Source organism: Notechis scutatus, chromosome 7 (genome assembly GCF_049901735.1).
Source record: "Notechis scutatus isolate UNSWTSFEM ecotype Mainland chromosome 7, rNotScu1.2, whole genome shotgun sequence".
NCBI lineage: Eukaryota > Metazoa > Chordata > Lepidosauria > Squamata > Elapidae > Notechis > Notechis scutatus.
This window is the reverse complement of record NC_142015.1, coordinates 27,772,802-27,785,590: the sequence shown is the minus strand read 5'-3', so window position 1 is coordinate 27,785,590 and position 12,789 is coordinate 27,772,802.

Below are 12,789 nucleotides of genomic sequence, written 5' to 3'. Positions count from 1 at the left end.
GGGCTGAAAGACAATAGATCTGCTGCTGCCCCCTTGGCCCAGGCCTTAAGAAACCGCTCCAACTTTGAAAACCAGCTTCCCTCCCAGTTGTGCCAGACTGGAGGGCTGGAAGCAGGAGGCCCTGGGGCTACAGGGCCCTGTGCCATGAAGGTCCCATGCCGGCCAGCGCGGATGGAGAACAAAATCCCCTGGTATAGGGCTGCCCTGCGCACTCCTGCCCCACTGGGATCCAGTTGACTCATGCCGGATCCAGCCCCAGAGGAGCCAAGGCAAGCAGGCCTTTGTTGTGCATACACAAGACTGTCGCTTAGTGAAGGTGGGAAAAAATCCAGGCTGGAGGGAAAGGGAGAAACCGCACTCTGATTTCTGGGAGCCAGCCAGCTCCCTGACTCAGCTGGCTGGGTCTGCTGCCATGCCCAGCTCACCCAGAACGCCTGCGGGCACCGGGAGGGAAAGATCCTGCACAGGGTGGTACCACCCCCCGCCCTATCCTGCCCCCCCCACCTGGAGTGTCAGGACGTGGCATGGCTTCTCCTTGACAAGGCTGCCATTCCTGGCTCCGGAGAGCTCTTCGCCCTGTGGCCGTGATCCAAACTGCTTGGCCCAACTGGCTCCTCAGAGCCCCGGTCTGGCCTCTGAGGGAGGGAAGCGCAGCCTGCTGCCTGGGCCCAGGAGACCTGAGGGTGCAGCAAAGAAGGGCCCAGGCAGCAGGGCCTGGAAGGAAGCTGGCCCCTTTCCTGAGTGGGAAATGCTGGGGCACCAGCCGCTCAGGGCATGCCACGCCACCTCATGTGTGGGCCTGAGTTTGCGCCGGGGTCAACGGTCGCCACTTCTCCCTAGCAGTCCAGGTTGACTCAGCCCTCCATCCTTCCGAGGTGGGTAAAATGAGGACCCAGATTGTTGGGGGCAAAGCCCTGTGAAGCCATATAGAAGTCTAAGTGCTATTGGTGTGGCTATTCTGGGAAAGAGGCCAACCGGAGCAAACGGTTCCTACCCCCCGTTGCCTGGCCCAGGGCAGGCCCAGCAATGGGAGCATCAGGTCTGGGCAGCAAGCCATGAACACCCCTAAGGCCCTCCGGGGTCTGCAATGTAAAGCCCTGGCCAACTGGGATTCTCCACATGCTCAGAGACTCTTCAAGGATGGGTCTGAATAACCCACTCCTACCACTCCCCCCGCCCTGCACCAGCCATGGTTCCACTTCAGGTCCTGTGAGAGGAATGTTTGGGCTGCCATGGGGTGACCAGAGCTCTGAGCCCAGGCAGCAATGAGCAAGAGATCACTACAGGAATGCACAAACCAAGGACGAAAGCCTCCTAGAATGCCTGTGGGTTAAGACGAAAGGGCAAAAAAGAATGACATTGCTATAGGTGTATACTACATAACGACCACCCAACCAAGCAGAAGAAATAGATGAACTTTTTGCTAACTGGTTAACAAATGTATGTAGGAAAGCCACCACAGTAGTAATGGGGGACTTTAACTACCCTGTCATCAACTCGGCATCAAGTGCGAGATAGAACAAATTCCTAGTCAACCTAGCTGGCAACTTTGTCATCCAAAAGGTAGAGGAGAGAACTAGAGAGGCAGCTATATTGGACTTAATTCTTACTAATAGAGATGAAATGATAGAGGGGGTTGAAGTTACAGGAACTTTGGGGGAGGGTGACCGTGTCATATCAGAGTTCAAGATGATGCAGACAATATAAAGCAATAGAACATAATCAATCCAGACTTTAAAAGCCGATGAGAATAGTTGGGGGAAATATGCCGACTCTGTAAACCACTTAGCGAAGGCATTGGGAAGTGATATATAAGTCTAAATGCCATTGCTATTTCAAGGGAAGGATTCTGTGATGAAAATCTTAAAGGGGAAAGCAACGCAAGAAGCTTGGGAAACTGTGAAAAATATTATTATAAAAGCCCAATCCAGCACAATACCACTGAAAAAAGAAAAATAAGAAATCCAAGAAGAAACCAGCGTGGATGCACAAATAATTCTCTGATAAACTAAAAAAGGATAAGTATAAAAAATGGAAAGATAACTAAGGCAGAACACCAGCATAGAGCCTGAATTTGAAAAAATGAGGCTAGGAAAGCTAAGGTTCAGAATGAAGACTTGCAACAAATGTCAAAAATAATTTTAAAAAAAGTTTCTTTCAACATTTTAAAAAACAAGAAAGAAGTCAAACAATCAGTCCACTAAGGAGAGAAGATGCTAAGGAAGTGATTGGTAGCAGGAAGAAAGCAGAGCTGCTTAAATTTTTTCTTTGCATCTTGTTTTCACACAAAAAGAAAAAAATAGCCCAACTTACCAAAACCATAAAAGACAGGCAAGCAATTCAAACTGAAAAAGGCAAGAAAATGGTAAGATCACCGGCACCTGATGGATTACATCCCAGAGTTATGAAGAAGCTGGCAGGCCTGATCTTGGAACCACTGAACCACATCTTTCAAAGATCCTGAAGCACCAGGGAACTATCAGAGGACTGGAAAAGAGTTGATATGGTTCCCATCTTCAAAAAAAGGGAAAAAACCCAGATCCAATCAGACATCAGCACCTGGGAAGATCCTGGAAAAGAGAATCAAGCAATAGATCTGGGAACAGCTAGAAGCAAGCAAAGCAATAACCAGAAGCCAACATCGGTTTGTCAAAAACAGATCATGCCGAACAATGAAATCGCATTTCATCCTTTGACAAAGTGACAAAGCTAGTAGAGCAGCAAAATGCTCTGGACATAGGATACTTGGATATACTAGGCATTTGACAAAAGTAGACCACAACCTACTTCTTGGTAAGCTACGAAAATATGGGTTAAACAGCATCACCACCAGATGGATTTGTAATGGCTGATAAACTGCACTCAATCTATAGTCCTTAATGAAACTAATAAGTCTACATGGAGGGAAGTAAGAACCAGGGTACTCCAAGGCTCTGTTTTAGGTCCAGTACTCTTCAATATCTTCATAAATGACAGGTTGTCAGGTTCCAAGGATAGAGAGGATAGAAAGAGAACTCATCAAATTTGTAGATGGAATAGTCAATAATCCAGAAGATAGGCTCAAAATCCAGATGTATCTCAACAAATTTGAACAGTTGGCCCTATCTAACAAAATGAAAGTCAATGTGGAGAAAAGTAAAGTTTTACACTTAGGCAAGAAAAACCAAATGTACACCTGAGGTGAAACTTGGCCCAATAGCAAAGGGGCCAGAGCAGGGCTGTCAAACTCCCAGCCCGTGGGCCGGATGTGTCATGTGCTGCCACGCCCACGCCCAGTTTAGCGAAGGGGGAAAAAGTCCCCAAACATCACGTGACAATGTGAGTTTGACACACACACACCCCTCGGGCTACAGGGATCTTGGAGTCCTAATGGACAATCATTTAAATATGAGCCAGCAGTGTGTTGCAGCTGCCAAAAAAGCCAATGCAATCCTAGGCTACATCACTGAGAGACAGAATCAAGATAACATGAAGTGTTCATACCAATTTATGATGCTTTGGTAAGACCAGACGTGGAATATTGCATCCAATTTTGGTTGTCACAATATAAAAAAAATGTTGAGACTCTGGAAAGTGTGTAGAAAAGAGCAACAAAGATAACTAGGGGGCTGAAGGCTAACACGCGAACGGTTGCGGGATTTGGGTATGTCTAGTTTAATGAAAAGAAGGCCTGGGGGTGAGATGATAGCAGTCTTCCAATATCTCAGGGGAACGAACACCACAGAGAAAAGGAGGCCAACTTATTCTCCAAAGCACTGGAAGCAACAGATGGAAACTAATTAAGGAGACAAGCAACCTAGAACTAAGGAGAAACTTCTGAATGGTGAAATCAGTAAATCTGTGGAACGAATGGCTTGCTTTCAGAAGTTGTGGGTGCTCCATAACTGGAGGTTTTAAGAAGGGACCGGACAGACATTTGTCTGAAATGGCGTAGAGTCTCTTGCTTGAGCAGGGGCTGGACTATAGGACCTCCAAGGTCCCTTCCAGTGCCGTTATTCTGTTAAGAGCTTTGTAAGGCTCTGATGCCAACTGCTTGACCTCCTGCAGTGCAGCCATGCCAAGGTGACCCTCTCCACATGCAGCAGTTGGCTGTGGCGTTTGCCACAAAAAGCCATCTCTCTCTCCTGTAGGGAGCTGGTTTTGTAAGAGAAAGGGAGCCCAGCAGGTGTACCACGTGCCAGGGAGTGACTGAGAAACTGCCAGGAGAATGGCAGGGTGTGCTGGTGCCTACCATTTTCTTCGGCTTGGTAGGACTGCATTACAAAAAAGTTGCCAGCAAGACCTGAGGCATAATGAGGAAACGGTGGAGTTCGCCCATAATGAGGGAAAGAATACAGGTCTTAAATGACCAGGAAAGGCAGGGAAGGAGAGTGGCTCCCCCGGTTCACATGAGGACACTGGGCTACAAACTCTGTTGTCCCAAACTCCTATCAGGCCGAGGACGCCACGGGGTGAATCAGCTTCTGTGACAAGAAAGATTTTTCCCCTTGGGGAGGGTTGGTACCCCACAGCTTCCTACCCCTCCCTTCTTCCCGTTGCAGAGGCAAAAGAAAACGCACCGCTCTGCAGAAAGGCAAAAGGTGGGGGTGATGCATGCTTTGGGGGGGGGGGGAATCTTTCCAACAAGATTTCTGTAGCTTCCGTTTAGTCTAATAAAAATGCCCTGGAAACGGAATTCTGACAAAAGGAAGCCCTAAAGGCAGCTGCTCTAAACGGTGCACCAAGACTGCAGATCAAGATGTCCACAGCAGTGCTCTCAGAATGCAGGGGAAATAAAAGACCAGCACACAGACAGGGAACCCCATGGAGAGAGGCTGGGCGCAGATCAGCCGGAGGACGAGGGAGCAGAGCACGAGATGCTCTTCTTCTCCAGGCTCCTTCCAAGAGGACCAGGGTGGGGGAAGCCCACCAAGCAGAACAGCAGGCAGAGAAGATCAGGCCTGTTCGCTACGTCGAGCTCCACAAACCTTTCTCTCTGCTGCCCCAATCTTACCCCGCCTCCGCCATCCCTACGGTGTCCGAGACGGCCCTTTCAGGAGCCACCCAGGAGCCTATGTTGTGCACCTGGTCTGCTGTCTATTCCAGCAGCCAGGCTGCCCGGACAAGAGGCCGCTTGGCCCTCCTGCAGCCAAAGAAAGTTTAGCAAACCCACCCAAGGAAGGGCACTGCACAAGTGGCATGCAGTGGGATGCCAAAGGAGTCCTAGGCATCTGTCCCCAACACCAAGCCACGCAGGGGCTCTGGGAGAGAGGCAGTGGATCCAAAGAGCAGCCACAAAATGCATGCATGTACTCAGCAGGAAATGGATCTTATAAAACTGCCTGATGTCCTGAGCCTGCCTCCCTGCTTACTCTTCTTCACTCTCAGCATCTCCAGCAAACAGCCTCCAATCAAGCATGAACTGCGCCTGGCCTGGGCCAAGCCTCCTGGGTAAAGCTACCCCATAATCTCTTCAGCCACCCTCTGCCACCTGTCCACAATGGTTCCTTTGCCAGGCCCAAGCCTCGGCTCTCTGGGGCACCTCTGGCCTTTCCTGGGACCAGGCTGCTGCCCAGGCAGGGGGCCCTCTGCTGAGACTCCAGTCACAGCCTCTCCCCTTATAGTGGGGACACCCCTCACAAAAGCAAGAGACAGCCCTTCCTGGCATTTCCTCCCTCCAGAAAAAACTATAAAATGTCCCAAGCACAGCCAAAAACCGTGTGTGTGTGTGTGTTGGAGGGGGGGGCAGGAAGGCTCAGCTCATTAGTGGCTGCATGGGGAACCCTGGAGGGAGAGGGGGCCGCCTAATGTAAAACAGCCCAGCCTGGATGAGAAAATACGAACCAGGCCTAAGGGGTGGGTGGGTGGGTGCTCTTGGCTCCAGTCTCCACTCCCCCCACTCTTAGTCTGGCCTGTCGTCACAGACACACTGGCCACTGGCCTGAGATGAGCTGGCCCAAGGCAGAGGAAATTCCACCCTGTTGCTTCTGGCCACCAAGCGGAGCCGGGCTCTGGCCAAAGTCTTCTTATAGGGGGAGGGGGCAGTTCCAAGCCACACACTCTACCCCCTCTGTGGTTTCATCACCCAGGAGGGACTCCCTGAGGCAGGAGAGGAGCCAGGCCACCTGGGCATTCTGCTCCCCCTTCCTCCAACTGGGGGAGGTCACTCCAGGCCCTTCCAGGCAGGCAGGCAGTCAGGGCAAGGCAGCTTTCAAGCTGCTCACTGACCTATTGCTCCCAGCACCCACTCTTTTTGTTTCACAGGTGCTAGGGCAACGTGGCAGGTGAGGCTCCTCTGCCTAAGCCAGCTCCCCCAAAGTCTGGGCGCTCACCATCCAACCATCCTCAGCTCTGCAGTTCTGATGAGTGCAAAGGGATGCCCGAAAGAGCAGCCTCCCCCGCCCACACCCCAAAGCAGCACTGCCGGGATGGAGCGCTCCAGAGACCCAGCCTGGGCCAAATCGGGGTGGGGGTCTGAGAGCCTCCTGAAGAAGCAGCGAGAAAGGAGAGAAGCCTGCATGAGCCTAGAAAGGAGCCATGTTAAGTAACCCGAAGGCACCCTCGGACCAACTCTTCTGCCAGTGCAAAAATTAAGGGCACCCACCAAACTTCCATCCCCAGAAGGAGCAGGTCAGCCGGCTGACCAACATGGTCAGCAATCCCACCTGACCAACATGCAGACACAACCCACAGCTAATCCCTTTGCATCCTCACCCCACAACCACCGGAGGCCCAGCCAGAAGCTGGTTCTTGGGTGTATTTACAATAGGGCAGGGTGAGAGAGCCATCCAACGCATGGAATGGGGAGATGCAGCCTAAACCCCAACCTCAAGACACAGGCCCCAAACCTCAGTCTGGTCACTTGGGGTGGCAGCAGAGCAAGCTGAAGCTGGCTGGTAGAGCCAGGAGAGATGCCAGAAGCAGGCTGTCCAACAATGGGGGGGGGGGCATTCAAGCCCACCTGGCTCTGGGCATCCCCTGTACCACTTGGCCCTTGAAGAAAGAATGCGCAGCCAGCTTCATCCTGCCAAGGCAGCAAGGAAAGGAGACGGGGCAACCACATGGAAGTGGCACCAGCCCTACCAAAGGCCACATGGCAGGTGCTCCCACACAGGCAACGCTCTTTGGGCAGAGGGGAGATCAGCCCCCTACTCGGCAGTGGAAGGCCTAAATGAACGCGGGCATTCCGCCGCCCTCGCCAATCCAAAGGGGGGGGGGCGCTCAGCCAAGGCTCCGACAGGGAGCCCGCTGCCTGGCGGAGCTGCACCCGGAAGGGCAGTCCAAGAGTCCGCCTGGGCCGGGGTGCTAGGAGCCGAGCGGGGCGACGGGCCAGAAACCGCTGGAGAAACGTCGCCCTATCCGGGCCCGCCGGAAGCCTCTTTCCTGCTCCGCCGGTGGGACGGCAACCCAATCCAGCCGCAACGGCGCGGCCCCCGGCTTCCCTCGGCTTCCGCCACAGGCCCCGCGCTGGGCCAGGAAGCCATCGCGCCGCCTAACAGCGCCGCCGGCCCGAAGGGCGAAGGCGGCACCGAGGGCGCCGGGCTCCCCGCCGGACAAGATGACAGCGGCGGCCGGGAAGAGCCAGCCACGGTCCCGGCGAGGAGAGCGGCGGCGCAGTCCCGGCAGGGCAGGGATCGTGGCCCACCAGCCGCGGGGCCTCGGCGGAACACAGAGGCGGCATCCGGGCCGGGAGTCGCGGGCCGGGCCTCTCCTCGCTCGCTACCGCCGGGCTCGGCAGGCCGCGATGGGCCGGGGGCGCATACGCCGCCCGCTCGGCCGGCGCCTCCCGCCCGCCTCCGGTACCAGCAGCGCGGAGCCCGCGCCCCGCTCGGCCCGCCCTCCGCCGCTGACAGCGCGGCCACGCGAGCGCCGTCCCGGGCGGCGGCGGCTGGGCGGACAATGACCGTCCCGGCCCGCAGCGCGGCGCTGGCTTACCTGCTCGGGGAGGCCGTGGCGAGGCTCCCGCCGGTCGCGCGGGGGCGGAGGGCGCGGGGGTCCGCGCGGTGCCTCTTTCGCTTTCGCTTGCCGGGCCGCGCCGCTCAGCACCGGGCAGTCGGGCGGTCCGGGAGGGTCCTCGCGCCGCCCCTTCGCGTTGTCGCCGCCGCCGCGGCGCCCGGCCCGGCCTCGCTCCGCACAGAAGCCGCCGGTGTCCCCGGGCAGCAGCGCCCGCCGCGTCCTCCTCCTGCCGCCGCCGCCGCCCGCCGCCGCCGCCCGCTCATTTGGGGGCCGAGCGCGCTGGCTGCGCCCCGGGCGAGGAGCCACCGGGCAGGCGCCGCCGCCGCCGTGTCAAAATAAGAGTCGCGCCGCCCGGCAGCTCCGGCGCGGCCTCCCAGCGGCCTCTCGGGGAGCAGCACCTGCCGGGGCGGGCGAGGGCGGCAGCCGGGGCCCTCCGGGAAGGCGCCCGTGGCCGGACACGCAGAGGGGCGCCGGGTGGGCAGGGCGTCCAGGCCGCTGGGGCCGGGCCAGTCTGGGGCCGCCGTGGCCGCCGGCCGAGCGCAGCCGAAGCGCCGCCCAGCCACCGCGCACGGCAGCCCGGCCTGAGACGCCGCGGGACGGAGGGCGCCCTCGCCGGACTCTTAACCTGACGGAGCGCCGCCTGCTGGGCCGGGCAGGCAGCGCTCTTCCTGGGGCGGCTGCGCGCGTCTCGTTCCGCCCGGGCCCTCCGGTGCGCCGGGGTGGAGGGGGCGGCCGTGAGGGACGCCGCCTGCGGAAGGCGCCTCTGAGCGTGTGCTGAGGGCTCTGGGGCTCCCCTGGAGGCGCCCCCCTTCCGTCCCCGGTGCCCGACCGAGGCGAGGCTCAACCCGGGAATCTAGAAACGACTAACGCAGCCTCGAAAGAGCCACGGCGGATGAAACCGGGGAATTGCCTGGAGGGGAAACCACGAGGAGATCCCAACCGTACGGGCAGCGCTGTGAGAAAGACGAGCCTTAGGAGCGACTGGCCCCGAGCTCCTCCGCCGAGTCTTCCCCTCCCTCCCCAGTGGAAGTGGCCGATGGACGCTGTGGCCGCCCTCTGGGCGCTTGCGGAGCCGGGCCTGGCCCTGCGACCAGCCCCCGTGAGAAAGCCGGCTCCCGGGCCTGGCCCCCGCTTTGCAGACCCCCACAGATGCGGGCTGAATCTGAGGGGCCAAACCACCCTGGGCAGCGACTGCTCGATTCCCTCACCCCACCCCAGTTTAGGAAGGGGGATAAGAAGATCCTGGGGGCAGAGAGGCCGCCTGGGTGGTGTTAACCATGGTAACCAAAGGAATGGAGGGCGAGATGAAAGTGAGACTGGCAGAATGGAGGGAGAGAGACCCAATCCAGGAGCAGCTGCCCCTTTAGGTGGTCACCGCTCCCCCCGCTGCCCCCTGCCCTGCAGGAGACCCCCTGTCCATCTGCAGAAGGAGCCTTGAGGTCAGGGGGTCTTGACTTGCAATTAGTAGGTGAATCTGCCCCCCCACCCCATCTTCTTCCAGGGGTTTCACCTTCCCCAACCTCAGGGCAGTTCTCAGTGGCCCTCCTGGGGGGGATGGTTCTCCCTCAAAACAGCTGATTGGCCTCATAAAGCACTGCAAGGCCTTCTTGTCGCCCACAAGGCTTGGGGCGCCAGGACTCCTGTGCTGGGGAGGAGAGGGGGGAGGAAGCCTTGACTCCCTGCTTCCCCAAGTTCCTCCTGGCCACAGTGGATGATGGTGGGATAATTAGATGCGAGGGCTCATTGCAGACGATGCTCCTGTTGCCTGGCAACTAATGGTTTCCATAGACACAGTGAACCACAGCCTGCTAAGCAGCAAGTGTACAGTGCAGGAAGTCAGGGAGAGAGGAAACCCCCATCATCCACTCCCAGGTGGAGGAGAGGTCTGCAAGGAAGGAGGCCACTCCCGGCCCTGTTGCTGCTGCAGCTCTGCCCTGTCAGCTGAGGGCACAGAGGCAGTGGGATGGCCTGCCCTTGTCAGCCTCCAACGGCTGCTCCAGGCTCCAGGTGGGAATGTGAGGATCCAGAACCTCAACCTTGCTTTGTGAAGGCAGAGCACCAGGTATGGCCCTACCTTGGGGAGGGGGTGGCATGACCTGAAGCTTTCTCTAAGTCTAAGCAATCTCTGGGTGGTGGTGGGGAGTTTCTTCCCCAAACATGACAAACCCTAAACCAAAAATCCAGGTCAAATGGGGCATCACAGCTTCACATTTTGAAACTGAGCAGGTGAAACAAAGTGCTCCTTACCTGCTCCTTACCTTACTCATCATAATTGACAGTCTGGTGGAATCATCTCTTCTACAGAATAGAATAGAATAGAAGAGATGATTCCACCAGACTGTCAATTATTTGGAAGCCTGCACTCACAAACAAAAAAATCTCCACACCACAAGCCAGGCAAACACCTGGGCACAAACAGATCCCCCCTGATACCTCCAGCTCAAACACACTCCAACCAGGCACCCAGATGAAACCTAGCTTCCTAATAGATGATAGCCGTCCATTTACTTGGAGCCAAGCCAAACTAAAAGCCTCCAATACAGGAACACAATTTTGTCAGCCAATCAAGACAAAAAAGCTACAAAACAAACAGAAGATATTAGAAACACCAATGAAGCAGAACACAGCAAACTCCAAGACCAATAAACACAGACCAAGACTCCCAACCAATCAGGATGAAGAAAAAACCATTCTGGCACAGCAGTAGGCTAGCCCCAAATTTAAAACAGAAAAGGCTGACTCACAGACGAACACAATACAGAAGCCTGATGATGGCAGATGAGATTCTGCTGAAACGTTGCTACAACTTTTAAAAGCACAACTATAATGACGTGGGAAATTACCAGAACAAAGCTGAATACTACATACATACATACATACATACATACATACATACATACATACATACATACATACATACATAATAGAAGACCAACATAATCATGGATTAATAGTTTTCTTTTATATCCTTTAAATTTTTTATGACCAGTGATGTTTTAAGCTGTGCATAGCACCTCATTATTATTATTTCACTGTGTAAGAGAAGCAAGTGGAGAAAAAGCCAAGTCTGAAAACGGAGACAGGCTCAGCCCAGAGAAGGTGGCCAGTCTGAATTTGGACTCCATTTGACTGACTTTCAGTGAGAAAATCTGAGGAAGGGGCGAGGTTCAGGATACACAGTTGTCATATGAGATGATGTACTACCTACTTTTTTTTATACTTCCTCTGAATCTTTCATTTTTAGTGATTTTGGAAAACTGAAAAATTACCTCTGTTAAGAGAAATTCTTTTTATCTTTTTACATATTCATTGTGGTGTATTTCATTTGCTCCAAATACAGAACTACTCCTGCATCTTAGTCATTTTATGCATCATATAAAATATAAAATGACATCATAGTAAACACAATCCATTTTCAATTTGTCCACATTTGGGTAATTTTTTAAAAACACCTTTTCTTTTTTTCAGGCTTAGGAGGTATTTAGGTCTTTGCACCTCTACTTGATCATGAGACCTTTTCCTATCCCCTTCCTCTCAGTGATGGTGCTTGTTGAAATGCAGGCATTGGATCAGCCCATAGAACAATGGCCCGCCCTGAATTGACCTCCTGTATATAGATCTAGACAGTCTGTGTGACTGTGGTGGCCTCTGCGCACCATATTTATCTTGGATAGGTTTGTTGTGAATCAGTCCAGAAAATAGGCTAGTTCAACAGCCAAATGACTGTGTGCACACAATATGTGCAGCTCTGTGTTCTGAATGGGCCCCCATGAGGCAAACACCTCCCCCCCCCCCATTTTGTGTGCCGCCAGTGGAAGTTTGGGGATGGTCTCAGGGCTTGTGCTAGGGTCACAGGTCGTCCAGGAGGGAAAGAGGTGGACAATGCACTGCAGCTCATTGAGGTTACAACTTCCTTGTCTCCCCTTCTCTAGAGAAATGGCCTGTTCTGTGAATGGGGGGAGTAGAGGATTCTTTGCCTGGGACATGTGCAGAGTGCTGGGCCCTCAGTGCTGGGACGACTCTAGCCACCTTTGCTTCCTGACAACTTGCCAGCAGGGAGCAGAAGGAGAGAGGGCCTCTCGCCTCAGGGGATAAGAGGTGGGACCTGCTCTATGCTTGGCCTGACAAAGAGGTCATAGCTGGGCCCAGCTCTGTCTCTGGCTGGGTGGAGGGGGAGGGGATGAGCCCTCTATTTTAAGAGGGTTGGAAGCCTGGACTTGGGACACGAAATCCACCTGGTGGAAGAAGGTAGACGCAGAAGACAAACTGTCCCAGCAATTTGAAGGGGCTGCAAAAACCTGCTCCTGCCCACCCACAATAAGCTTTGCTCATCTGGCACAGTAAGGCAGCTTTGCGTCTCTCTCTGTCTCCCTCCCTCCTCCAGAGTGGGGTTGCCCTTCCTTGACCACCTGGTCTTTGCCTGGCCACCCCCCTGCCCTTGCACATTCCTGGGGCTAATGGGCAGAAATTAGCTTTAATGGGAGAAACACATAAATTCTGTTCCTAGGCACACTTATTCATGATTAGCTGAACCATGGTTTAATGAACCCAAGTTTCCAAGCTTATACAATGTCAAAACCACGGCCAAGTGTAGAGTCTGGGTTCCCACAATATCTCAACTATCTCGATTGAGACCCAATGGTTGTGTGAAAAGGGAAGGAAGCCACAGAGCTTCTCCCAGACCCTCGCTCGCAGACTGCGTCTTTTCATACCGTCCCCCCAAACCAGAAGCCAGGAATGCAATTTCGGCGGCGGCGCGGCTGGGAGCGCTTAAAGGGACGAGCGCACCAGGACCGCCCGGCTCGCCGAAAACCTCCGGGCCGCGCAGTGGTGCGCACGATTGTCGGATGGACT